Source organism: Vidua chalybeata, chromosome 4 (genome assembly GCF_026979565.1).
Source record: "Vidua chalybeata isolate OUT-0048 chromosome 4, bVidCha1 merged haplotype, whole genome shotgun sequence".
In the NCBI taxonomy this organism is placed as follows: domain Eukaryota; kingdom Metazoa; phylum Chordata; class Aves; order Passeriformes; family Viduidae; genus Vidua; species Vidua chalybeata.
The window spans coordinates 40,208,905-40,236,859 of NC_071533.1; the positions used below are offsets into that span (position 1 = coordinate 40,208,905).

Genomic DNA, 27,955 nt, shown 5'->3' on the forward strand with positions numbered 1-27,955 from the left:
CATTGCAGTACTCAGTATTATAGAAGTGGTTCTGGACAGTCCTTTACTAACAGAAAATGTTTCATTTCTGAGAAAAATTAAGACAAGATTGAATGTTTAATTTTGGATAGTAAAAATGTGCCTAAAAGGCAGTTAGAAAATTAATAAATAAAATTCAGTTCAGTGTAACTTGATTTTAATAAATAATGGTGGAATAGTTTTCCTTTGTTAGAGTATAGCCATTTAAAATTAATTGATGTTTACTCTGTCCTTATTATGCTAAAAGTTTCTATTTACCTACTAATAGTTTGAGCCTCTCTCCAGTTTGTTGTGTAATTTTCTTATTTTAATTTCATCTGTTATCTGAACACACATAGATGTATGTTCTAATTTTTACTTGTTTCACTGTTGCCTGTTGCCAACAAATATTCTTATTTAACTCATGTTGAGTATGTACAATAATTGTATATTAGACGGCCTAAAATGTTGATAAAGTCTAGAAAGTTTGGTAAAATCTTAACAGCTTCATGCATCTTATTGCAAAATACATAAAAATGGAAAAAATAAATATGAAAGAAAGGAACAGCTTTTAATTTCATGTACAACCTTACCACACATATGTAGAAAATAAACATTTCATATGAATTGCATTTCAGTGCTTTGCAAACTAAAGTAATATATGCTTTTCATTATTTTACTAAAATTAAAGAATGAGCTTACAGAAGTATCTTTAAAATTTCATATTCTTTAAGCTTGTTTGGGCATGGCAAATCATTTCAGCATGATGAATGCGTATGCAGCAATCAGAGATACTCATAGATCTTGCAACACTTAAATTCAGAGCCAAGAGAAACAAATACTCTCATTTTTATGTAAGCCATTATTAGAATTTACTTCGAAGAAATCTGACATACTATGTCCTATTGCTTTAATATAAGCTATGTATTAGAAAATATGTTTTTCTCTGTGTTACATGATATTAGCAGCAGCAAAAGCAATTGCATAACATTGTGAAAGCACAAAGAGGTACAGCACATATGCCACTGTTGGTGAAGTGAAAGAATTTTTGACCTACACTTGGACAATCTAAAGAAAAAGTACTACGATAAAAGACCTTGGGAAATCCCACTAAAAGTATCTACAAATGTCTTTTGTGAAACAGTTTTAAAAGCAGTTTCTATTTTTACTTGAGAGCCACATAAGGAATTTTGAGTTTTTGAATTTTCCTTCGTTGCATTAGCCGTTAGCCCAGCTTTACATCAGTACAAGCGCATTGATTTCACTGGCATTATTCTGAGCGCAGAGACGGCTCAGGACCGAAAGATACACGGCATTCATCACCAAGGGTGGGCAGCTCACCACCAAAGTGAAGGCAATTGGATTACCTATTACAGATGCTGGAATTTCAGAAAGCACTTCAGACCTATAACATATTATCCTTTTCTTCTTCTCATTTGTTAAAAACAACGCTTTGCATTTCATATTGAAAGAAAAAAAAAAAGCACTCCAAAGTGATCATTCACTGGAATAATTCTTCATGCTTTTAGATTACCCTACAGATTTGAAAGTTGCTCTGGGCTTGGTCATCATCTCAGACTGTAGCAAGCTTTCTGAGCTGGTCTCCAAGAGACTTTTCCTTTTCATTCACTTCTGACTGAAAAATTGATGGGATTTTTTTTCTGTTTCAAATATATATAAATATCTCAATTTTAAATGAAGCTCTTTCTGCATTTACTAGTAGTAAACTTATCCTTATTTTCATAGGTTCCCCTAAAGCTGCTTTCAGGTTACCCAGAAATGCTGAAGTATCCTATTTATAGTGTAGGATTTTTTCTTTTCATGTATTTGTCTATTTGGTGGTGGTCTATTTGTGTGTGAAAAACAGTTTTAAAACTAGCAGTTCTCTGCTACCCAGAAAAAAAAAATATTATTTATTTCAAATACATATTATGTATTACATTTAATACAATTTAAGTTTCTTTGCTTTTAATGGAGAAAAAGTATGAAAAACTTAAGGGGAAAAAAAAAAGATAATGCTTTTCATTTCTTTTTCAGTAAGCCTTAATGCTAAACTAATCATCAGGGAGCCAAACAGACAAAATTTCTTTCATCTTGGTGTCAGCAATAAACAATCAATTATATCCATTCTTCTGGTAGACAAGCACTTAGAATAGGAGTGGACAGCTCCTCTCACTTAATAAAATAATAATTTATCTAATGATGGGAAAACAATCTCATTTGTACATTTGCTTTTCTCTTTTAGCAAACATTCTTTGCTGAGAGGAACATATCTCAAGGTAAAATAAAATGTGGAACTTCCTACGCAATACATCCAATTTGAATGTTGTTGGAATGCCACCTTGATATTTTGTTACAGGCACACTAGCTCTTAATTTTTCCCCTTGAGGTGAGAACTGTCTCTTTCTTGTGCTATCCTCAGTGACTGTCCTTATACACTTGTGTGTTAGGTGACAGAGGTGACTCCTCTGGTGTGCCTGAGTTTTACAAGGAAAAGATATTCAAATGGTGGTTCTATTCTCTGTGTAGCCAAAGGATGAGCCGTATCCTGCATGATTTTCTTCATTTCAGGGAAGCAGAACCAGCAAATATGTACAGTGAAAAACCGTACAGTGAATTGAAAAAAAGTCTGCTATTCACTATTCAAATTTTTTTCTCTTGAAACAGTCCTCTGTGCTGCTAGAATTGAGAATGATACTTCATGTACATGCTGTTATCTGACTACTGAGTCAAATTTCTCATAGACAAAGATCTGGCTATCATTTTTAAGTACAAATTCCTAAGCCATAAGCTGAAAGCACAAAAAAAAGTTTATTTGCCTATTATTTTCAATAAAACTTGAATATGTGAGAGGAATTGCAGAAAATTTGTGCAGAAAATACTAGTGAAGGAATTTTCTTCCTTTATTTTAAAACCAAAGCAAAGAATTGAAAGGTTTTTCTCCAGTAAGTTAACATAAAAACTCAGAAAACATGATCTTTAATGTTGTATCTTACTGTAAAATCTAGGCATTTATAGGATCTTTGTTAAGCATTATGATAGTACATAAACCAGCTAAAATATAGCTTTTGCAGTCAGCATACCTGAAATACACAACTATAGACAAATACATCCTGCATACTACTTTTACCCTCTCTTGCATTTCCCCCAGAAAATTCCATAGAGGAGGATAAATGGATACATTTTATGTACATATTAAAGTTTGGACAATACTGATCTTTTAAGTTAAAAATATGAAGTATATAAAGAAGCACCAAGGGAAAATTCTTTTCATCATTAAGTATAACTTTTCAGAATATTGCAGATTCGTAAATAATTAAACCTTTGATCTTGTTCATTGGCTTTTTATCTGACTCATGCTGAAGCTGTCAACTGTTACACATCTAAGAAAATATCATCATATGCATTCACTAGAATAACAGGACAGACTGAAATGAGTAGTTTTAGATAATTTAATTAGGTTATAGGGTTTTTAATATAATTCAGTAAGTATGTGAACTTTTAACTTGTGTTAACTCAATTTCCTCATGCTTTCATTTACCATTTGTTGAGGACATTACAGTGATTAGCCAAAGCCCTTCCAGCTCTTAATGTTCTCAATAAATTCTGGTTTAAATTGACTGTCACTTTCTTGCTATAATAAAGTAGGTATTTGACATCTCAGAAGAAACCTGACTACTGCCTATTACATTTTCTTGAAGCATATTTTTCTAGTTCCACAAAACCAACAGAAGTATAGTTATACTAAAGATTGCAATGAGTAGAAGAGCAGGTAAATGATGTGGACAAGTAGATTCTCAGAGTCTCATAATTTTGATTCTTTTGGGAAATTAAAACAATACGGCATTCCTTTTGTTTGACAAGCTATACAACATTATGATAGTATTTGACTGTTTTGTTACCAAGCTATTAGCAGATTCTGAACTCCCTCAGAACAACCAAAATATCCAACTTGTTAGCAAGAATTCACTGTGCTGCAATACAACTGCAACAGCAGTGTTCTTTTTCTGTTGGGTTCAAAGATTAGTGTGGGCCAAGTGCCTTGAAAGCCAATCTGCTAAACTGCAAAATGGCACACTACAAATTCCGCAAATTTATGTATAAAAATTTCCAAAGGCTTTTTATTTTTTAATTTATTCAAGTTATTGTAAGATATATTCATTACTTACTTGGTCAAGTAAAGATCAGGAATGCCATATGGAACAGAAAAAGAGGAGATACATAGCCCTAAGTCTTTCGCTTCCTTATAATACTGTATTCATATCACATGTATTTCCAAATTATCTGTATTTTGCAATCATGGCCCACGGAGCACTCAAAATGTGCAGGCAAATAGTAGTGTGCTAAACCAGCATTTTTTGAGAACAAATTCTGCCTTCATACGAACTCTGCATACTGGTGGGTTTTTTTCCCACAATAACTCTTTCTTTCTATTTTGGCTCCCTCTCTCTAGTCTTCTTTCCCCAGACTCCAGCACATCTTGATCTGTTTTTCTGCCTCATTTCAACACTTGTGATCCTCTTAATTAACCTCTGATTTATTTTCCAAGACAACTAATTTTAAAAAGTGACAGTCTTTTGTCTTTCCTTCCTGGTAACTAGATTCTTGCTAATGCCAACTTGAAATCTTCTAAAGTCTCTTGTTCTGGGTTCTCCGTGGATTCAGATGAAGAACACAGCTCTCCCCTGCAACAAATTCTTCCTCTACAGATTGTCTTAGCTTCTTTTGTACTGTGCTACTTATCAAGATATTAATCAAGCATCATAAAAATAGGAGCCCCCAGTGTCTATATTCATACTTGGTTTCTAGGACCCTGTTATTCTAAAACATTGACATCAATGGGAAAACTTAAGAGCTAAGCACTTTTCAAATATCAGCACCACTATAAAAGAGATTTCCATCTGGACTTAGAGCCTAAACTCAGGCTGCCTTCTTTTTTTTAATTTTCCAGAACCCTGCCCTAGTTTTGCCTCGTGGTAATTTCTCTTGAAAAAGTACTTTGACATCAGCAATTTCTCAGTCACTCTTTTACCATTATCCATTCCCCATTAAAAAATATAAATTCCTATTCTCTCACAAAAAATGTTTTTATATTCAATATTTTTATAGTTGCAAGCTTATTTATTTTTATGTGAGACATTTTTCTTTCACACCAATACAAAAGGATCTGCCTTCTGACATCTATCTTCTCTCATTCTTAGCTTCATCAACAATAAAATTCGCAATATTCTGTATGAATAAAATGCAGCAAAAAGAAATAGTCTTGTGTTTTGTCTCCCCCCCTCTTTTTAGCTCATACAGCTTTAAACCCAAAGTATATATCCAAACATTTAGATATTAAGTAGTTGTAATTTCACAGAGTAATTATATAAACAAAAGAAACACTATTTTGAAATAAATCTCTAAAATAAATTCACAACATGGAATGGAATTTCCACATAAATTTTCATAATAGTAGAGTTTAGGAACATACAAGTCTTCTAAATGCCTGCCTGCTGTATTACTGTAGCAGAGCAAAAGAGAGTCAGACTTTAGAAAGTCTTCAGAATATTGTATTTATGTATTGAAGTATTTAGCACAAGGAGGAAGAAACAGAAAAAGGCAATTTACCAGCAAACACAAAAAAGAAATTGCATTAATGTGATCTGGCTGCTGTGCTGATAATTTTTATTTGCATTGGAATTTTAATTTTGGCAGGATTATCAGGCTCAGAGAATATATAAAAATAGATATTTTAAAATATATTAGGTCAAATTTTGGATCTGCTAAAATTTAATAGTGTCCTTTAAGCTTTTTTACTGGCCTTACTTATCTATTTATTTTTATTCAAATCCTCTAGGTTTTGGCAGCAAGCAGAATTTTTAATTGCCGTATATTTTTAAGGGAACTTAAAAAATTACTTTCAAAATTGCTTTAAAACAATAAAAATGCACCACATTTAAAATTGCTGGCTGCATTCACAAACTTAAGCTATTCTTTTCCATTTTCCACTACGGTGCTGTCATTTCTATTTTAAGCAGAAATAAATCGGACTATCAATAAATCCTATATTTTAATTCTCAGAACATGCACTGCAATTGAAGAGGACTTAGAGTTGGTCTTTTTGGCCAGTAATATGTCATTTGTTTACCTGGATGGTCCATTCTATCATCAACTCTGAGTGTAATTTTCTATAACCTGATCTACTTTCAAAGGATGAAAATTACCTTTTCTGTAAACCAATGAAGCATGTGACATCTGTAAAATGGTGGAGTTCCTGCAGTTTGTCAATGGCCAGTGAGAAAAGGATACTACGAAGGTATTTGGAGGCTTTCTGTTCCTGGTGACCCTGATGCCTGGAGTCTGTCTAAAAAGAGCTTAATGCTTGTAGGGATTCAGAGTAATTTCTGAGGACAGAATTCTGATGCAAAGACACCAGAACTGATTCAGTGTAGAGGACACAGGACTCACTTTACAATGGGAACTAGGTAGGAGACTTTTAGAAAACACCTAACCAGCAAACAAAAAACTCTGCATAATGTGTAAGTTAAAATGAGCTTGGATGACATGAAATCTGTGAGTGCAATGTTTATCAAAGAGGAAAATGCTATTCCTGCACTACTGAAAAGCTAAATTATTTAATCTTAAGAGGCATCAAGTTTTGCACCAATAACGACTCAGCAGCTTTCCTGGCTTTATGCAAATAGAAATATATAATCAGTTATTAGAAACAGCACAGAAAATAAGAATCCTATTGAGATGAAAAATATGCTTGAAATACTGCTGCATACAAATCTGACCCATATTTCAGTGGGAAAATATTGTTAATAAAGTATACATGGCAAGTATGCAGGTATTACTGTATCAAATAAAATGATAAAATGTTCCTGAGCTCTGGAACAATGCTATAAAAGAATTGCCCTTCCCTTTACAGCTTCCAAGAGGGTTTGAATGGGTACATTTTTTGGTATGTAAGACAGAATATAAATCTTAAGTATTTTGAGGCAAATCTTGGGAATCTTTCTGTCAGAAAGAATTACATAAGTGTAACACACACTTCTTAGAAGTAGAGTGAAATAGGCTGCTTAACAATCACCTGTTTGTAAACAAGACGGGAAAGGGAGAACAAGCTCTTTTATAAGGAAATCAAGCTTCTTTCTAAAATTGAAGTAATTATGTCATGTCTGCACAATACCTATGACATGGGAGGGGAACTATGATCTACTATGTCAGTTTCAAGACAGCTGCATCTTGTCTTTTAAAAAATGATGGACTTACTATTAAAATCCTCTAACATATTTATCTATGTAATTTGCTTCTGCTGTGCGTCCTCTTACCCTCCTGGCATTTCAAGAGTTCTCTGCCAGATCTTACAAATGCTCTCCACTAAAAATAACTGCTGACATTAGCAAGGAGCGTGCACTAATCACATTCAGAATAGGATTTTTTACATACACTTATCAGTGCTTTATAATTTTTGTGAACTTCAGCTCCGGTTGTTAAAAAAGATAAAGGTGTAAATACATTCCATAGCTGCATTAAAACAAACAAGTTAAGCTATTACAGTTGAATTATTTTGACACTAATATGTTATGTTGGAGTTCTGGTTTTTTTTTTTTTTAACTGAAATACTCGCTTGCCTATCCAGTTTTCAGCAAGTGAAGGCAACCGCAGGTTACCTCATTATGTGAGCAACTCAATCTCTAAAGGAGAAAATCATGCATGTTACTGAGTAACACAAAACTGACTTCTCCTGAAAGATGGCTTCTCCTCTCTGACAAAGGGAAATAGAGGCTTACACATTAATTTCCTGCATTCATCATCTAAACTTCACCCTAGGGCTTCAGAAGCCCCTCACTTCTAGTTGTTACATAAACTCTGAACTATAATGCTGCTACAGGAGCTCTGCCTCTGAGCCTTGTAGCTCTATCCATTTGTCACATCCAAATTCATTTCAGTTTGGCGTGGGTTGGATCTTACACAGGGATGGAAGAATTTTTTTTTTTTTTTTTTTAATGGCTTCTCAAGAGTATGGTTGCTAATCAGTCACTAGGAGGTTGGGGCCTGTGCCCACTACAAAAAAAAAATTCCAGTTAGTTTGCTCCCATACATGGGAATTTTCATGCATTCTCCTAGTGGATACTGGTCCTTCAGCAATATGAGGTCTTTGTTACCTGTAGTGACCAGATTCTATGTTATTTACTTGACACAGGGGAGAAAGAGCATCCAAATCACTGGCAGGCTGTCTGAAGACACTATGCATCTGCTGTGAGATGTTATGGAAGGAGTCCTGTAACTTCCTGCACAGACCCAATCTAATATTTTGTATATTAAATTAATAAACTTCCAACCTGCTATTCAAATCCATCTGTTTTCATCTCAGTATTCTGTATATCTTAATCAGTGTGTCAATCACACATATTTTAAATAAGAATCACAGATATTATACGTAAAAACTTAAACACTGAAATGAAAAAATCATGAAGACATTTGTATAAATGTTTGAACAAATCTGCATACCATTTTGCAAAGAAGAGCATTTTTTTTCCTGAAAAGACCTTCTAATTCTCCTCTAATACCATGATATGACTCAGAAACCTGGTGTTATGTAACTGCACTGATCCTAAGGTGAACAGGGCAGACATAGGGTGCCATCCAACAGGAAAATTCTTACTTGAGGTCACACAAGGAGTTTGCACACTGTCAGAGTTTGGTGATGTATATCTGGTCAGTAATACAATGTATCTTTTAAAAAGCCTGCCTAAGTAATAAGGGATTGTCTTTCTTAGTACGGGGGAGAGGTAGCATAGAGGAACTTTAGGTTACTTAAGACAGAAATACTTAGTCCATAATACTCATTCTGCCATGGCTCCACCACTGCTGTGGCATCTGACTGTTCTACTGAAAACCACCTTTTGTCCTTTTGTACCTATTAGAAGAACTGAAAACCAATTAAAAATAATAAAGGGTGGGTTTTTTCTTTTTTTTTTTTTTTCTTTTTCTAAATCAGGAAACTATAGAATACATGAAAAAGGAATGCCTACTTTCATTACATTTTTCTAACAAACATTTTCTCATTTCCCCATTACACAAAAAAGAAACTTTGTTATTACCTTATCTAGAGTTCCTGAATTATAATATCTCATTTGCTGCAGAACACATATCAATTACTAATTCAGATTCTGAAAAGTGAATGAATTATCACATTCTTAAATGGATTTCCCAGGAGATTAATACACCTTAGTTTCCTCTTCCCTAAATTTAGGATACAGACCTTCCTTCCTAGCTGAGCTCCTTTAAGAGAAAATATATGATTTGCTCAGTCAAGTAAATAAGATGTCTCAGTGCTGTTATCTGAAAGTGTTAAGAACTACCATAAGAAAAGAAATCTGTCACAAAGAGTTAAGCTGGAGTTTAAAATTTTTATGTAGTCTGGAACATATGAGACACCATTTCAGTTTTACATCAGATTCTGTCCTGTACCAAGAAAGTTACATACAAACATACCCAAAATGCAAAGCACTTTCAGTTGAGTTCTAACTGGAAGAATCTTCTTGATGGAGCTTATCTCAAAATCATTTGAAGTCCAAAGTGTCTATGCAAAACCATTAATCTCAGAATGTGTCTAAACACTATCCTGGAGACAGGCTGCAATTTACAGTTCTCTGTGACAGGCAAATCACTGGTACACCCCTGTCACTTAACCCCAATGATTTCTTTGGTAGGCATGGAAAGAAAGGTTTTCATATTGCCCTGTCATAGAAGGGCTACAGAATATGTTAACACTGTGTAACTTAACATAAAAATTAAAACAATACACAGGCTTTGCAGTTATGAAAAAAGATCAGCAAGGTGGGCTTTCAGATCAGTGTCATTGATAAAAACTCACTACACGAAGAGAGCTTTGGCATTTGGGGTGGGGGAAAATATGGAGGTGTTTTTGTAGCTGGTTTTTGCTCTACGTATTTTAAGTGCAAGATGCTCTCTAGTTTTATATAAACCCACAGTGCAGTTTCAATCTCCAGTTACCTAATGGTGCATGTCTGCTAGCAGTAGAGAACACCAGCAAAATGGTCAAGCTTATCTGCTCAATAAACACAAATCTTGTCAAAATTCTAAAAGTCCCAGCTGGCTTAAATTTGAATTATGCTTATTTAAAGAGAACAGTCTCTTCCAGTTTACAGTTCAGGTGCTTCTCTTTAAAATGTGTTTCACCATCACAAATTGAATTGTAACCTAGAACCTATCTTAAAGTGTACAGGTATTCTCAACATGTTTTCTACACAGTGTTTTCAACTGCCTTCACACACATCCATTTATAAACTGTTCTGTAAAACTCAACAAGCCAAAGTGATTCTTCATTTTACTTTTGCACCTGGTACATTACATTTGAAAAAATTGTTTCAAGATACATAAATGAGAAATCATACTCCACACCTGCCATCATTGCAACCTTTTTTGTGCAGTGTGCCAAGTAATTATGCTCCCATTGTGTACAACTCTCTGTTTACACCTGTGTTCCTGGAACATTACCTGACAGATATCACTGCTGGCTGATAGAAAAAATGAATGCCAGAGAGACACACGTGGAATTCTCAAAAGTAATCTGTTGCTTCCTAACTTGACTTGCTCTGATCTGCCTGCAGAAAGACTCCCATGAACTTTGAGGGATATATGTGAAAGTTACAGAACTGTTTTTTCCTTGCAGGTCAGAACTGGCAGTAACTTACCAACAAAGGAGACCTGGGGAAAAAACAGGTATTCATGCGTGCTTAGGAAACTGGGCAGTGTGGCATCAAGAGTGGCTATAGGTAGAGCTAACGCAAGGAGACACACTGAATGTGTCATAAAAGCCATGCACTTCCCACATGAGTAGAAACTGATGTAAGGATGAAGGAACAAATCCAGGTATTGGAGGGAGGAAGAGACCTTTAATTCTACTTGTCAATGACTGTGATTTTCAAATATATGTTTTGATTTATCTTCTTTATTACTCACAGGCATTCATAATAACAAACCTGATCATCAACTCATCAGTACCTGATTCTGGTCTATCAACACTGATAAGTTCTACTGGACTGCAAGATTCACTACCTTCTACTCAAGGCTGGCCAGATACTAGTAAGAATTATACAATTTTAAGACTTTAGATTTAAACAAAAGAAATGTTGCTCACATGCTCAAAAATAACAGTATGGTTTGAGTCGATCTATATAACTCCTTATTTCTCATCTCTGCCATGGGGACGCATATGTTAATAGAGATCCTATTTGGAAACTCTCTGAAATGAAACTCTTCTCAAGTCATGAGAGTAAAAACAAAGGCCTTCATCCAAAACCCATGAAAGCAACAATGGCACCAGTGGGGGGACAGGAACCAATGTGTTTAGATTCAGTATCCAGGTTTAGTAGGCAGAGCAAATTATTTAAAAGATGAATAGATGCAAAATACTTCACAAGTATTTTGCAGTAGCAGTGATAAGCACATAAAAAACCCCTCTGACCTTTAATTCATTAGCAAATGATCATTCAAAGTTAGTTATCATTGATTAATGATAATAGTATTTTTTCTTATATTTCTGAAGTTTTGTTTTGTTAAGCTATCAACACTGACTTAGATGATCACAAAGATAGTTAACTACTAATTTAAAAAAATCAGCAGCATTGCACAGCAGGTGAGGTGTTATTACCCTTAAACCAGAAAAATATTATAATCTTTACATTTGTAAACAATCAGTTTTCATAGCAACTGCCTGGCATTGTGCCTTGCTAAGTGAGCTTTGTACAACGTACCCGAGTTATGTAAAACCAAGCTGTCACACCCTGTCAAAAATCAATATTTTCTTCAAAGATTGAAAGCTGAAGATTGCATGTAGAGGGACTGATAGCACTTGTAAGTGATATGGCTTACAGAAGGCACCTATTAGTATTTCTGCATACTGGTGTAATCCAGACTCCTCAACTTGGATTATCATAACTGCAAAATATTGCAGCTCTGAGCCTTCCCTATGAAAAAGCACTTGGTGTTGCTGAACTCTGACAGAATGTTCACTAACCTGGACAAAAGCCCATTAGGGCCAGGATCTTTAAATAATTTTAATTTTCATTTTGTAGACTGTAACTCCTGAGTTCTATAATTCTATTTTTCACAGCTTCACGTTTTCTGAGTGCATGAAATTCCCCACCGTAACCTTAAATTATTCTGTCCTTCTGGTGTTCAGTGACAGTCTCTGAGGCTTGAGCTTTATTCTCCTTCAGGGTTCATTCTTCTTCTAAATACTCATCATCCATTGCATTCTATAAAGAGAGTTCCCAGCAGTAGTTTTTAAAATAAAAGATAAAATGTTCAGTATCTGAACATTTAAGGCTCTAGTGTCAGTACCTGGAATGCCTCCTGTTGACAATGATGGTTATCACTGGGGGCAACTGAGATCTGTTCATTCTGAACTGTCTTCAGAAATCAGCCTTATCTGATTGTTCTTTCAGATCAAAAGAAATAGGAAGACAAAGTAAGCTGTGCATATTCTTTCACTCTGCACTTTGTTGTTAAAAAAGGAGGAATCCCACTAGGACCCATAAACCACTTTTAGATATCACTAATCTTTGCTATGGATCTCTATTTTTCCATTTATTGCCAGCTGACTTACTGGATTTTGATATTTTAATGACATAGCGCACTGTTAGGAATTATTGTGCAAAACATATAACAAAATCTAGATAGACAAAAGAGCATTTATTGCTTGGAGGGAAGTGACATGTAATTCTCAGAATTTACAGCTGAGATTAGACCATTTTTTCCACATGACAGATATGTATTCAGTAACAGAAATACTTGCGAAGTCTCCAAAATCACACCTGGAGCTTCCGTACTCAGGCATGGTTATCCTATTTTTAGATATTTGTGGACTGTATCTTGAATTGTCTCTTACAGCAGGTTCAGCCTCAGTCACTAAATTCATAACTATTTTCATCAACTGCACAGTGAGCAGACCAGGGGAATACAATCCTTCGCTTTTTTTTTTTTTTTTTTAAAACCAGCATTGTTGCAGACAATTGGGGTGTGAAACACTATGTATGGAGTTCCACTTAAAAAACCTAAATTGTACCAGAACTGTGCAGTCATATTGTGCTTCACATGTGCTGGAGTTGCAATTTTTGGACACTTTCCCAAAACTCAGTAGGACCCTGTTGAAGATCCCTAATTTTATATTAAAAAGCATAACTCATGTGACTGGTTCCTAACAAATTAATAAATTAGCATATATTGTACGCTGTTTTGTAGTGTCTGATACAGATAATATCAAGTGTATTACAATTTTAACATGGAGTTTAGCACATCTGGATTTTGGTACTTAATTTATATACTGTTGAAAAATTCTTGGGGAGTCTCAATACAACCAACCATTTCCCTAATTTCTAGCGAGTTTCACCTGGTTCATTGACTTGTATCATTCAAATGATCTCTCCTTATTTGTTTTTCTCTATTAAAGGGAAAATCAGATCAATCACCACCTTACTGACATCCATAAAGCTTCTGTTCACCTTTCTCCTATAATGTTAAAATGAATTTTGTGAACAACATAATCTGTGCAGTAGCCTCAAGCACACTGAGCCAGCACAAAGCCTCTTCTTGATATCTGAACTTGAGACCAGTTTGCCATCAACTCAGAAGTGTAGCATGCATGAAAACGTCCTTCCCTGTTAAATGAAGAATATGGCTCAAACTTCTTCAGAGTTCATCTGCAGGTCAAATTTCCCTTTCAGAAAGCTCTACCCCTTCCTATAGAGATTATTAAACTACATCAAAAAATCAAGAATTCAAATGCTGTTTTGTATTTTACACAAAACATACAGAAATCACAATTTATTAAGATAGAAGCAGAATGCTGGGGGAAAAAATAAAGTCCTTTGTTCTTTCAAGAAAAATACTAATTTTGTTCTTTCAACAAAAATTGAATTCTACTAGCTTCTGGTTCATCTTGAAGTACCAACTTCAGGTTTTCTTGATTTCTATGCTTCCTGACTTAGCTCCCTTGGGCTATTCAAGTTAGATGGTTTCAATAGACTAAATACAAAAAAATCACAGTACAAAAATCTATCACAAATTAGCCTTATAAAGTTGTTCAAAGAGCCATAACAGACCACAAGAAAAATTTTAATCTCTTGAAGGAAAATAACAAAATGCTTTTTTGAAATAATAGTTCATTGGCTTGAAAAGAATTGTTTTTTTTGTACACTACTCAAAACACACATGCCCTAATTAGTTCAACTGCATTCATAATATTTGACAAACCCCAAGTTCTATTCAATTGTAAACATTTTTCCTGAAAAACATGCAGAGTTTTATACATAGAAAGTAAATCATTACTGTTACTATTCTACTATCCAGTTAGCATAAATGTTTTACAGAAGGGCAATGACAGTATTTTCTTTTTCTAGATTTTAGCACCTGGGATATTTACTCTCTGATCCTAGACTGAATAACATCTCTATTAATTCCAGGAAGCCATAGAACTAAAATCAAGTTTTGCCAAACAGTAGAAGGTCCTAAAAAACAGTACTGAAAATGCTGGATTGGGCTGATGCAGCACTACCCTAGGCACAGATCTGGGATGCTGTAATATTTAGTGCACAGACAGCGTTAAGTTACAACAGGAGAGAGTAAGTCACTGTAACCCTTGCCTACTACAGGAAAAATTCCATAGATGTCCAAAAATGTATACAAGACACTGGAAACCATAAGCTCTTTGTATTGGGGTGAGAACATTGCAATCTTAACAGACACTCAACACTCATGTACATTTTATGAAAGGAAAATAAAAAAGGTTGTGCCAATAATAACTTCTGCCATAAAACTTTATCATTATTAAATATCAAAATCTCTACTAAATATGCAGCCTTTAACACACCATTTGATTGTCCTGAATTCAAGTGATACAAAATGCTAGTATTTAAGCCAAAGAGAAGTTGAAAATAAATTATCACAAAAAAAGTAATGATAAAAACTGTGAACAAAGACTTTCATTAGAAGTAATGTTTTGTATGGAGTTATTGATTTTAGCTTACTATTTACCATAGTAAATGCTCATAAGATAGTGGTCTGGAAGAACAGGGATTTAAACATATTATAAATTGCAGGACTTTTTTTTATTCCCTGTAGTTGAGGTTTCTGCTGAGGAGTTGTACTATTGGGAACCGCTGACAACTGCAGAAATGCAGATTTACAGGGAATAATGCTACAGGGCTTACTTGGTCAATGAAACACACCTGGAAGCCATTATGGGGAATACCAAAAGAACCCCAAGAAGAACCAGGTGCATCATCACAGGACAGCTGCTGCACCAGCAGCAGCAGTACTGAGGGGTTGGTCACATCATTCAGGACACACAACGTTTTAATAGTGTACCAGCCTTGGAAATAATTTGAAGCCATTATCAATTAATGGCTTCAGGTGTACTGATGTAGAAAAAGAGAGATGTTCAATTGTATTCAAACAAACAGCAACAAAAAAAGAGTGAACTAAGCCACAGCATAGCTGTATATGTCTGATGCTAGCTTTGTGTAAGAGAAGTACAATCCATCTTCTGTATAAGTATTTGTGAGGTCTTGTATGTGAGCATTCACTCATCAGGGTATGCCAGTCAGATGGAAAATACAATGACCTGGTATCTCCTTGGGGATCATTTTTTTAAATTATCTTCTGGAAATAAAAATTGAGTTTATTTAGTGTTAAGATGCATGCCTATATCGCTGTTCTCATGTCGTCAAGATTATTCCCTTTACTGAGCAGGATACAGTAAATTACAGGTGAATTAGAGAATGCTGCAGTAGTGGAAATTTAGATTTTTAAAATCAAACTGAATTCCTTTAATCTGTGGACAATGGAAGAGAACATCTTACATTGATTCTTTTTACAAAAACATGGTTTGTTTTGGCTTTCAGGTCTAATCCAGGGATACATTTATGCTTTTACATAAACGCAATTCCAAACAGCAGCAGGGACAAAGATATTACAAAAACGGTCTTTTAGTTTCTCTCTCATAGGAACATTACAAACATTACATTTGTGTTGGCTACTTTAGTTTAAGGACTTATTCCAGGGTAAAGGAGAAGCCCCTTCAAATATCTGAAAATAATTAGAAGAAGAATTAGGCTGCTGCTCCCAAGTTTCACGTATTTTAATAGACTACCATTCATACATTCCTTCCAAAGCAGAAAACAGGCTTGTCGCTGTTGAGTAAGAAATGACACAGACTCATCAGAAGGCTGGTTTGCACAGCATCTGTCTTTACTATGAAATTCTCTCTTTTATAGACTGTTCTGATACAGACAGACCAGATTGGTCAATTAGTCAATACATTTCACCTGACTGGCTAATTAACAAAAACACTTTTCATATCAAACAATCTTTGAGAACAACAGGAAAACAGAGTAGGAAAACACCACCTGCAGGTTGTTTATAATAACAAGCTATCATTGTTTCTCTGCAACTCCCTAAAGTCTCACAAGGCAATCCTGAGAAAACTTATCTGGTTTTCTCGCTCTCTGACCAGGCTGTCACATCCACACAAACTTATTAAATGCTAAAAAAAGCAAACAATTAAAGCAATGTATTTCAGTAGTGTAGATATTGTGGTCATATGTCTACAGTAACAAATAGCCTACCAATAAATACTCTTAAGTATTCAACTAAACCAGAATTATATATACAATCTAGAACAAATGGTGCATACCTGCATTTCACTACATGTACTTTTCATTCTTAAATGAGCATAATTTAATCTAATAATACGTGGTCAGAAACCACATTTGATTAAAACCAAAACAAATTTAAGCACATATCTGTAAGTATATTTTAAAATATTTGTATAAATGGTATTCTGGACATTTTTACTGCTTATTTCTCTAATGGCCATAATAAGCACAAAGTAAGATTTACTTTACTGATTTTGCTAGGAAAATCACATTTAGGATCTACAAAGCTTTGTTAGTAAAAGCTGTTTTACCTACCAATGCAAGTCCTAAGCTACATTCTGACAATAAAACAATAAGGATGATTAATACTGCATAGAGGAAGTACAGGGAAACATAAAAATTTTCCATCCCTTCCAGACCTTGATATCAATATTAATTAGTTAATACTTAAAAAAAAAAAAAAAAAAAAAGAGCCAGTCAGTTGTTTAATATGCAACATTAGAACTGCAAATATCTTTTCTTGGCAACATCTCTTATCTCACAGTTTCATGAGATACCATACCCCTCTTTACTTATGCCATCCTTTTGTCAGATACAAGAAAAAACTGTATTGCTCAGCAATTACAGAACACACTTAAATTAAATATGACAACATAACTAGGAAATGAGAAAGGGAAAAAAGCTGGTAAAAAAAAGTATGATAATGAAGCCTCTAGTTCTGATGACTAAGTGAAACAATAGCTAAAGCCTTTTACAGGGTATTGAGATTTTTATTCTTTTACATAGAATGAGAGAAAGTGAGAAGGGGAGGGGGCCAGAGGAAGAAGAATCTGTGGTCTGTAAATGATCAGCACAAAAAATAAATTATGGTCAAGTAACTGAGCTTTTCTGATGTGTAAATTGAATCATTCCCACACGCTGATGTTTTATAATTAAAAGACCCTTTTCACTGTGGGAAATTTTACTGAATTTTGTATTAAAAGAAGAAACAAACCATCAATCAGGAGGAGGTAGGGGAACTCAAAGAGCTGAACCTATTAAACTTGAAGAGCGTAGTTGAATTCTGAATGACTTGCTCTAGGAAACTGTAGCTCTTTTAAGGGAGCTACTGTAAAAACATTAATGAGCAGAACACGATTCTGATCACTGTTCTAAAATCTTTTGTAGGCATATAGAAGAACACACACTCCATTTGGTGTCACAAGATGCAGAATATGGTTGTAAATGAACTCTTTTTGTGAGTTTTACAAGCTATAAATTACTTGACTTTGGTTTCCATTGAGAAAAATCACTGAGCTAAAACCAAAGGAAGAAAATCCAGAGTCCATATACTTGCTCAATACAGTGCAGTTGCTAGGTATATACTGATCAGACAGATTGAGGTTTGCTCACAGCCAGATTGCTGCCAAATTCAAACATTGAGTGGACACCATTTCAGAGTTCTGGGACCTTATGTGCTTTCAGCTGAGTTGAGATCATGGCTAAAAATTACATTTTCAAATTACTAACCTAAAGATGGGTATCATCAAAAAGCATCACAATATGGCAGACATAGGCAACAGTAGTTTATTGTGGAAAACTGAATGTTCACAAGAGATTTAATAAGTAATTTTGAGACTTTTTGTCAATTATGTTCTATCCTTGATGAGTCTGGTAACAAGGCAGAGAATTATTCCTTCTTGAACAAGGCATTTATAGCTCTTAAAGTTTGTGCTCTGTGACTTTCTCCCTACTACTAGTTTTGGTGTACGCTGTTATTGCAGCAACAATAAACTAGATACAGCAGCACTACCGACTGATAAGGGACAAGTCAGTAGAAACCTCTATATCGTTCCATCAGTTAGGCAGTGGTGTGCCATTTTAAAACACCAATGCAATACATAGGTCCCATCAGAGCTTGAGGCTGTAGGATGTTTGATCTTACCTTCAGCTTTCCATGTGAGTGGATCTCTAATGAGCCAGGAATCTGCAATGAGAACACATTATGAAGATTTTGGTCAAATATTTTTATTTTGTTATTGCTTAATGATCATTACAGAATATCTCAGTAGATTAAAAAATCAAGACAGGATATGACGGATGATAATTTTTTTTCTTCATTATTATTTTCCTCTTTGCATGGTATATGATATGGTCATACACTGTGTATCTTTCCTAAACTCTAAATGAGATGCAGATTATCTGCAATAAAATATTTATTAGAGCTACTGCTGGACCGACATGCTACTACACTTGTAAAATGGAATTTTATTTCTCTGAACCATATGGAAGTGTTGATTGCATGTTGAATACTAAATGTAAAAATTGCATTTTGGAGATCCGATCCATGTTCATTGTACCTCATTTACTTGCACATATGATTCCTTCAGGTCACACATGAAAATGTTTCCTTTCTGTCACTGTGGAAAACAGATCATGTGTTCTGAGACTTTAAAAGAAAGGTCTACCTAACTTCAGCACAGCTGACATGAATTTTCAATTGCAATTTTGTTGATGTATGAAACAGCAAATGTACTATAAATCCCACTGCTATAGCTTTGCAAAGCCAACGTATTTAACAGTAATAAACATAAAACATATGGAAAAGATAATGATTATTTTTTAAAGAAAAACAAACATAATGGCACTTAGAATATACACAAAGAGCTATTTTCAGACAGTATATTTCATAGGCACTGCAAGCTTACAGTGTTCTGGAGTAAACTATAAAATGATTTTCGATTTTAATAATCAGGAATTTGGGAGTATTTCACATATAGAGATAGAGCTTTTGTAAATTAAATGGATACATGGAATAAAGCTCTTGCCACTAACAAAAGTATCTGAAAATCTTGTTCCGTTCTTATCTTTCTCACGTTCCAATAAAGTTCACATTTTAACATCTGCCAAAAGGGGAAGGAGAAAAAGGTACAGTGTATCTTGAAATGAACAGCCATAATTTTTTGTTTCTAGAATTCCTCTCCAAACAAGAATCCAAACAGACTACACAATTTTTTCTCTGAGCCTTTAATGAATCTGTGATTATGCAAGTGATAAGAACAACTTATGATGATGGTTGGAATGTGAAAAAAACACACTTCCTATATTTGTGTAAATACCTTTCCTCCATGACAAAATGTTTTAATTTCATTTTGCTGTCAGCATTTTAAAAATGTAGTATGAAGGTGCATTTCACCTATAAGTTTTTTGTTTCAAGCAAAATAGGTCAAGTGTAAAAGCTGAATATTTTTAAATATTTAAAGGTATGTGTTCAACTGACTGACCCAGGAATTAGAAGGAGGGGTATCAATACGATCCAAATAACGGTACTGTACTTGTTTTGTCTAGAAGAATTTTCTGGAAATAATTTTCTTTATAGTAGCTAGCAGCGAGCCAGCTGCCAGTACACAAGGATTTGGAAGATGACAGCTGACCAAAGGGATATTCCACACCATATAAGATTGTGCTTAGCCAGAAAAGCTGAGGAAGGAGAAGGAGAAAAGGGTGATCAGAGTTATGGTACTCTCTTCCCAGGTAACTGTTATGCATGATGAAGCCTGGGTTTCTTGCAAATGGCTAAACATCTATCTGCTGATGAGAAGTAATGAATGAATCTCTTACTTGGCTTTTCTTGTGCTCACAGTTCCTGCTTTACCTATTAAACTGTCTCTGTCTCATGAGATGTCTCACTTTTACCCTTCTGATTCTCCTTCCTGTCTCGCCTGGGCACAGTGAGTGGCTGCATGGAACTTGGCTGCCTACCTGGGTTAATCCAGAACAAGCAGGAAAGCAATTCTAAATACTGTCTCCAAACTTCTGACAGGCAGAGATTAAGAGGATAAGCATCCTATTTTTAACTTCTAGAAAAAAGGGTAAATGCTACATCAGATCATAAGACTGATTTTCTCTACAGCCTGAAAAGTGGGTGGATATTGGATGTGTGCATCCAAGTTCTATCTGAACCATGAAAAGCATTTTCTATGCTCTCTGTAAATACAAAACTGGGTAATAAAAGTCAGTGAAAACTCTCCCACATGTTACTGAGGTGCAACATATGCCTCCCTAAGTTTAAATCCTGGATTGTAAATATATTTTTTTTAAATATATGTGCAGACATACATACAAATGAATACACAGACTGTACAGACAACATAAATGTAAAAGAAGATAAATACTAAAAATATAATTGTAGCAATGTAAGGCCAAGGTACTGAAAATCTAAAGGCTCAATACTAAAAATGTTGTCATGCATGGTGAATAGTTACCACATCACTGAGTCACACTATGTGAGAAACTTTGTCTTTGGTATAAACACAACTACAAAACAAACAGACATGTCTCTAACTTCCCAACAGAGTGTCTAAGCATTCTTATCCGTGTCATCAGAGTACCTGCACCATATACCTTAACAAAGCCTGCACTTGAACCCCAGAAAGAAAAGAGCTTGAAGGTAAACCTGAAATATTCATCCTTGTGTTTTCTATTTATGTTATCACTTGCAGGAATAAGTTCTAAGCTATGGCTTTACAACTGTCAATAAAAGTATTTTAATTTAAGAAAATGCAGAAAACTTTCTATCTCTGCTCTCTTGAATACTTCCTTTTTCTAGATTTAGATGATCTTGTGTTCAAAATTTTTCCCTTCATGATTCCATTTCTTAGGTGCTTAACTGTCCTGATTCACTTAATGAGCATTTCTGAATATATTCTTAGCATTGCACACTTGAAAGTCAAGCTTGGTGACACTCACTGCCAACATATTTAACTCCCTTTGATGCTCTGATCTTCATTTACTGGAGCATGATCAAAGAGTGCTGCCCTCAGAAACACAGGAAGGAAAACTGAAAATAGCAGCCAAAATGCAACAAATAGCAACACAGGCTCATCCCTGATCAGCTCTTTCTAAGGTGCTCAGATGTGGAATTCATCAGTTTCACCTGATTCAATCCAACTAAGCAGTGTGCTGGTTTTAAAAGGAAATGTACTCTTTGGCAGTTAATCTACAGTAGCTCAGCTCATGCACAACCTCTCACAACAGACCTGGGAAAAGGCTCCGAGCATTGTGGAGGGTACTGGTGTATAAGAAAATGAACTTGTTTTTATCAAAACCTGTAAATGGCCAATCTTCAACAAGAAAATTAAAATTGCATCCAGTTGTTCCTAATTAGGTTCTGGAAGAAGACAACAGAAAAGAATATATGATGACTCTGGTTCAGGCAACAGGGCAGCAATACGGTTGCCTCACCTCAGATGCCTTTCCATAAGGCAGCAGGTCTCAATACATATGGAACACGTGGAGTTATGCAATGGCATTGGTTTCTAGCAGACAACCAGACAGTGATTCTTGCTTACCACTCATCAGTGGAATATTTCTTACACATTCTCAGATGGAACTTTTCATCCCGGGAAGAAAATGGAAAATAGAAGAGATGGAAAACATCAATTCTATTTCATGTAAAAAAAATGACTCAAAAAGCTTATAAAACTTTACTGCTGCCTGTCAGATAAAACACTGAAATGATCCAGCACATCCTATCTGTCTATCAACTTTAAAGATCTACCAGCTTGGATCTTGAGTGACTATATTGCTATGCTAACATCTAAGAGAAAGCATATATTGTTTTGAACTGGGGAAGAATACCTACCACATCAGAAAAATAGTTTTCAGTTTCAGGACACTGAACTGCAACTTCATTCTGTTTTGCTCAGTTATGTGTTGAGATGGTAAAAACGGGTAGTGAGTTTTCCCAAATAAACATTCTTTCTCTGCCTTTGTTGATAAGGACTCTTAAAAACCCAAAGCAACAATGACTCAAGTTTTTTGTAAATTGAAGAGTCAGCATTATGTAGAGTTGATGTTGTTATCTAACTAAGAACAATCTATGGCACAGAAACTAAGTAGGCACCTTCTCACAAAAGGGGGCCCTCCACATAGAACAAGTTATACATAACAGAATAGACAGGGCTAGACAATGAGCACCAAACCAAAGAAGCATCCTGGCTACTTCTGTGACTAGTCCTCTTTTCTAAGTTGTATTTAAGCCACTTTCCTAGATGCACCCGGGAAAAGTCCTGAGCCAAAGATAACATTTTTATTTACTAGTTTATTGAGCTGAATCATTGGCAAATTGATCCAAAGTTCTTAGTAACAACCAAATTATAAACAGCCAAAAATTGCAGTTCTGTGGAGAATAAATAACACCAGGTTCTCAGAACCATTCTCATGCAGTATAAATGGATGGCCCTTATAGCCTGTCATGGTAAGCAGTAATCTGCTGCCATAATCCCAGTGGTGCCAGGACTATAATCATACATATAGTTTATAGAACAAACAAATGGAAAAATATGTATAAAATAACATAGGTCTGTATAACTAGCTATTTATATCTATATTTGTATAAATTTAGTTTTATACATCTTCAATTATATATTCCAATATACAGGATTGTTCTGTACAAAATTCTTACATTGATGCTTGTGTGAAAAAACCAAACACTCTGTAGCCACATATTTTTTATAACCTTCTCACAGTAAAACCCAATAACAGAAGAGTATATTAGTAATTATGATTTACCACCTTCTACACAAAACCACATTTTTTATTTAATTGCAACAGAAGTATATCTATATGGTCTCTATGGAACTTCAACATGCTGTTAATTAATTTGGTTATTAACAGTGATGTGCATTCAGTAGAGCTCATGACACTAAATTTGAACAGTTTTGAAAGACAGCCCTGGAATATGCAACATTTTAACCTTAACATGTAATTACTTAGAAATTAAGTTCTTCACTCATGAATGACTGCTGGGGTTTTTTCTTAAAGGTTCTTTAGTGCTTTTTCTATGTCTATGATATCCTTTTCCACAGAACAGATTCTTAACATATTATTTTCATGTTCACAGTGCTACTGGTAAAACCTGCTGAGATGCTATGAAGATGCCAGCTACCTGTCATACATGCTTAAAATAATTGGTATCACAGGAAAAGTAACACAAGAAGAAGCATCATTAAAGAACAGGTCTCTCTGTGATATAATGCAAAACATATGTTGAAAATATGTGTAATAATTAGAGCACTGTACATCCATCTTCATATCAAACCTGGCACAGCTGAAACTATTTCTAAGTATGAAGTTCATGCTACAATACTGGCTCTTTTGAACAAAAGACCTCTTTCTTCAATTATATGTTCATCCATACCATGCAAATTTTTTCACATTATCCCACACAAAGTCCATTATCCAAATTAAACAGGAAGACAGACTATGCTTTTGCTATGAAATATCTACTTTTTTTTTTTTAATAGAAAATAAAGAGTAAAGCAGGAAAAAAAGAGGATAAATGCAAAAGAATTTAAGAGCACAAAGGATATTTAATTGCTTAAATTACTGTGGACAAGACTACAATAATTTATACACTTTTATTAGCTTTTCAACGAAGCTCTATATAAGTATAAACCAAAAATGTCCCTCAGCTTTTCTACATGGATTTTTTTCTTAAACACAAAAATGTTTTTTCTGTCTACACAGGATACAAATACTTTTGCTGCTGATGCCAATATCTGGCAAGGTTGTACATGTCAATATATATTCTTGAAAAGTGAAAAGAGAACTGCATATGAGAAGGAAATGTTGAGGAATATGAAGACTGCATCTTTACATTTACTATACTTAAATTTTTATCATGATAATTATTAAATGCAAAAATATTTTTTCTGCCCTTCCCTTAATTGTGTTTCTATAGATCATGATGAATATTCACATGAAGCTGAGAACAGCCAATGTGCATGGAATGATATGATGAGCGTATATGACCACAGATTACCACTGAATGCTTGGCAGAATAAATTTTGGCAGTTTTGAGAGAATATACTTGAAAGCCAGCTGTCAGAGAATTTTAGTACTCTAAAATGTCTAAAACCACAAATTATTGTCAATTCAGTGGGGCTGGCTTTTAAAGGAAATCTATTTCATCACTGATTAATGAAATAATTACTTTTTCAATAAATTTTGAGATTAAATCCTGGCCCAGCAAAAGAGTGCTATTAAGAAGAGACAAGAAGCTGAAAATCATGTTTTGCAGTACCAGGACCCCTGCTATTAGACCCCAATGCTGATCCCAGCCCACGGATGCAACATTAAGTGGTTTTTGTCCCCTCAATCCAGCTCCTGGCATCACTGAAAGTGGTACATTGATTTAATCAGTTCCTGTGTTTAAACCAGACATATTAACACACAATAATTAATTCAGACTCTTAAGTGCTATTTTATTTCAAACCATTCAATTTCAGATTCACAAGTTGCATCATTTTCCCATTATACTTTATCTATGTATTAACTGTGTGATAGCTACTTAACTATTTCTATTAAACTTATAAATTGTAATGAATGACAAATTTCTTTCAAATAATTTAATTGGGATTGTGTCATATATTTCTACCAACTTTGCAAGCTATGCAGAAATATAATCACTGTCTGGTAGGTGATGAGGTTAGTATTAGGTAAGTTGTAATTAGAGCAGAAAATTCAGTAAGAACTGCTGTCATATTTTAGAAGTAACTTAAAAGGCTCAAATAAATAAAGATGAATAGAATACAGTAGAATGTAATTTATTCTTTTCAAAGATTTCTTACAATGGATGCCACAAAAGTAATATCCAAGTCTAAGTTAGTTTTGAAATATACAAAGTCAAAGAAGACCTTTTTCACTAAACTTAAAGATAACCACCCTAGGCTAAACCTGTGTGTGGTTTTGGATGCAATGTCCTTTGCACTTCTTTTTATTTTTAAAGTCTTTTTAGGAAGGTGTAATTCAGTGAGGATGAGAAAAGAGGGCTAAGCCTTTAAAGGTTTTGATGGTCTGCTCTTCAACACCTATAACTGGATTTACTGAAAGAAACCAAGTGAGATATTTAAAAAGCTTATGCTGAACCACAAACATACGCCTCAAGTATACATTTTGAAAATCAAACTTTCTAATAGTATTTTGCAAGGATGTAAATATTGTCTCCAGATTATTCTGGAAGTTTTGAATAAAATATGTAAAAGAGGGTAGGCCTTTAAATCCAATAAGTGCTTTGGGGGAAACTAATGCTCAAGGAAAATATTATTACTGATAGAAAACGGTGGAATATAACTGCTTTTGCCAACCTTGGACACTTAGTGACTAAATATAAAAAAAGAAGTCAATATTACACCAACTGTGCACTTAACTATGGTGTTTCTGTGTTCACATGGAGAACACAAAAATCAATTAATTGTGTGAGAGATACAATCCTTTCAGAATTCAGCCAATGCACTGATTTATTAATGCTATTGATTACACTGAACTAAGTATGTAATATGAAGACCTGCTATGTCAAAATGTAGCTCACGGTTTCCAGGTTGAAGTTTTGATTTTCCTCTTTATTTTTCTTTTATTTATCCTTGAGACCAACTCTACTAATATAAATTGGAATTCTGTGAAGAGATCTATGCCAGTTATATTTCTATAAGTCTGCAGAAAAGTGCTTGATATTGCCTTTTACTTTCATACTTAAATATTTATACACAGAAACCCCTTTTCTAAGATCTGAGACAAGATGGACACAAAATATAATTGCAATTAGAGATATGCTGAGCTTCCAGAAAAAATATGTCTGGAGACTAAGTCATGAAGAATACCTGCTGCTTCCTAGGTAGTGTAGGTACTTAACTCACCTGCATGCTGTGCATCTAGTTACTGTTTGTATTTCACAGGAGAGATCTATTACCCATATCAATAGTGGGCAACCAATTATAACCAGAACTTATTACTTCAACTATCATAATATATTAGGTGGAAAGTGGCAGATCATGAAGATGATCTACAATAATTAGAGCAAACTGACAGCAAGTTATGCATGCATGTGATTCATCAGAAAACAACATTACATGCTAAAAAATCAACACTCACTGCCACATTAGGCAGGCTGGAATAGTCACTTTCCTCCTGCAGTCTGAAGTGACAGGAACACCGAAGACCAACTTTCATTGTTTACACAAAAGTACTAATGCTTCTGCTTATGAATTATGATTTTTACTGCCAGAATTTCTATTCTCCTAATGGCATATATACCTTGTGTACATCTCTAGGGCAAATCACATTATCATGAGTAAAATACCAATAGAAAAGAAGGCAAAAATATAGTGTTAGTTTCAGTGCAAAATTTCATCCATTCTGAAAAACTTCTCACAAACTATATCAAATTTATGTCTTTTTATTGGTCTGAAATGGTTTAAAAATTAATGTTTCCTGTAAAACAAAGTCTGATTAATCTTTTTCAATACAGATTTAATTAATACAGGCAAGAATGAACATGTTCAGCTAGAATGTGGGAAAACAACTATGTTTCAAAGGATTTTTAGATGAGATTTCTTGTTATGTGTACATTCAGCATTAGAAACCTAATACAGGCGTCTGTGCACTGAGGTATACAGAAAATACATTGGCAACAAAGAAATTACAGACAGTGAGGCAATCTTTACTAAATTAAATTAAACTCTTTCATCATCACTGAACTAATGGTGGTGGATACAGTCAAGTGTTGTCAGAAGATCTTATATACCATATATTTATAATATATATTATAATAGATTTTATATATACTTTATCTTCCTACAGATAATATAGAGATTTCTATAACTGAAGGTAGATAATTTAGTATATTTTCTGATCTTTGTATTTTAGCCTGAACAAAAACAAGGGTAAGAAGGGTATTTGAAGAAATAGAGCTTGATTTCTGGATGATTCTTTCATGTGCACTTGGATTTGGGGAATCTTCAAAAGACAATAGAATTATTATGGCATGGCATAACTGGCATGGTATTTTATTTAATTACTTCATGTTGAAAGATAACATATCTTTCATTATCAGTTTGATTCTCCATTGATATTAATGATTTTTTTTCTGCTAATCTGAACAAACTGCTTAGACATAACTATATAATAATATGTAGGACTAAAAGAGATGTCCTGAAAATGTTACAACTCCACCAAATTTAAAACCAGCACAAAACCCCCAGAAAACCAACACTGCCTCACATCACTTGCAATCTGAAAATTCGTGTTCAGGAAACAAGTGACACTAGAAAGTAGAGTGAATAAAAATGGAAGGCTCAAAATGAAGACAATTCAGTTTGAGCACTCGGTGTTTATTTTGTAGGCAAGTTTTTGTTTAGCTTTATAGTAATATGGAAAATTTTTATCTAACTGTCCAGGTCCCAAGTATATTCCATATAATTATAGAACTGTTGGGTTGGAAGGGATCTCAAAGAATCTAATTCCAA

General features: G+C 34.4%; 1 protein-coding gene across 1 annotated transcript in view; it reads right to left on the reverse strand.

The window, feature by feature from the left end:
* Positions 1 to 27,955, reverse strand: part of TENM3 (teneurin transmembrane protein 3) — a 666,217-nt gene that overhangs the window by 438,463 nt on the left and 199,799 nt on the right. The window contains exon 4 of the mRNA XM_053940099.1: positions 18,595 to 18,636. The gene's annotated coding sequence lies outside the window, so the exon portion shown is untranslated. The remainder of the gene's footprint in view (positions 1 to 18,594; positions 18,637 to 27,955) is intronic.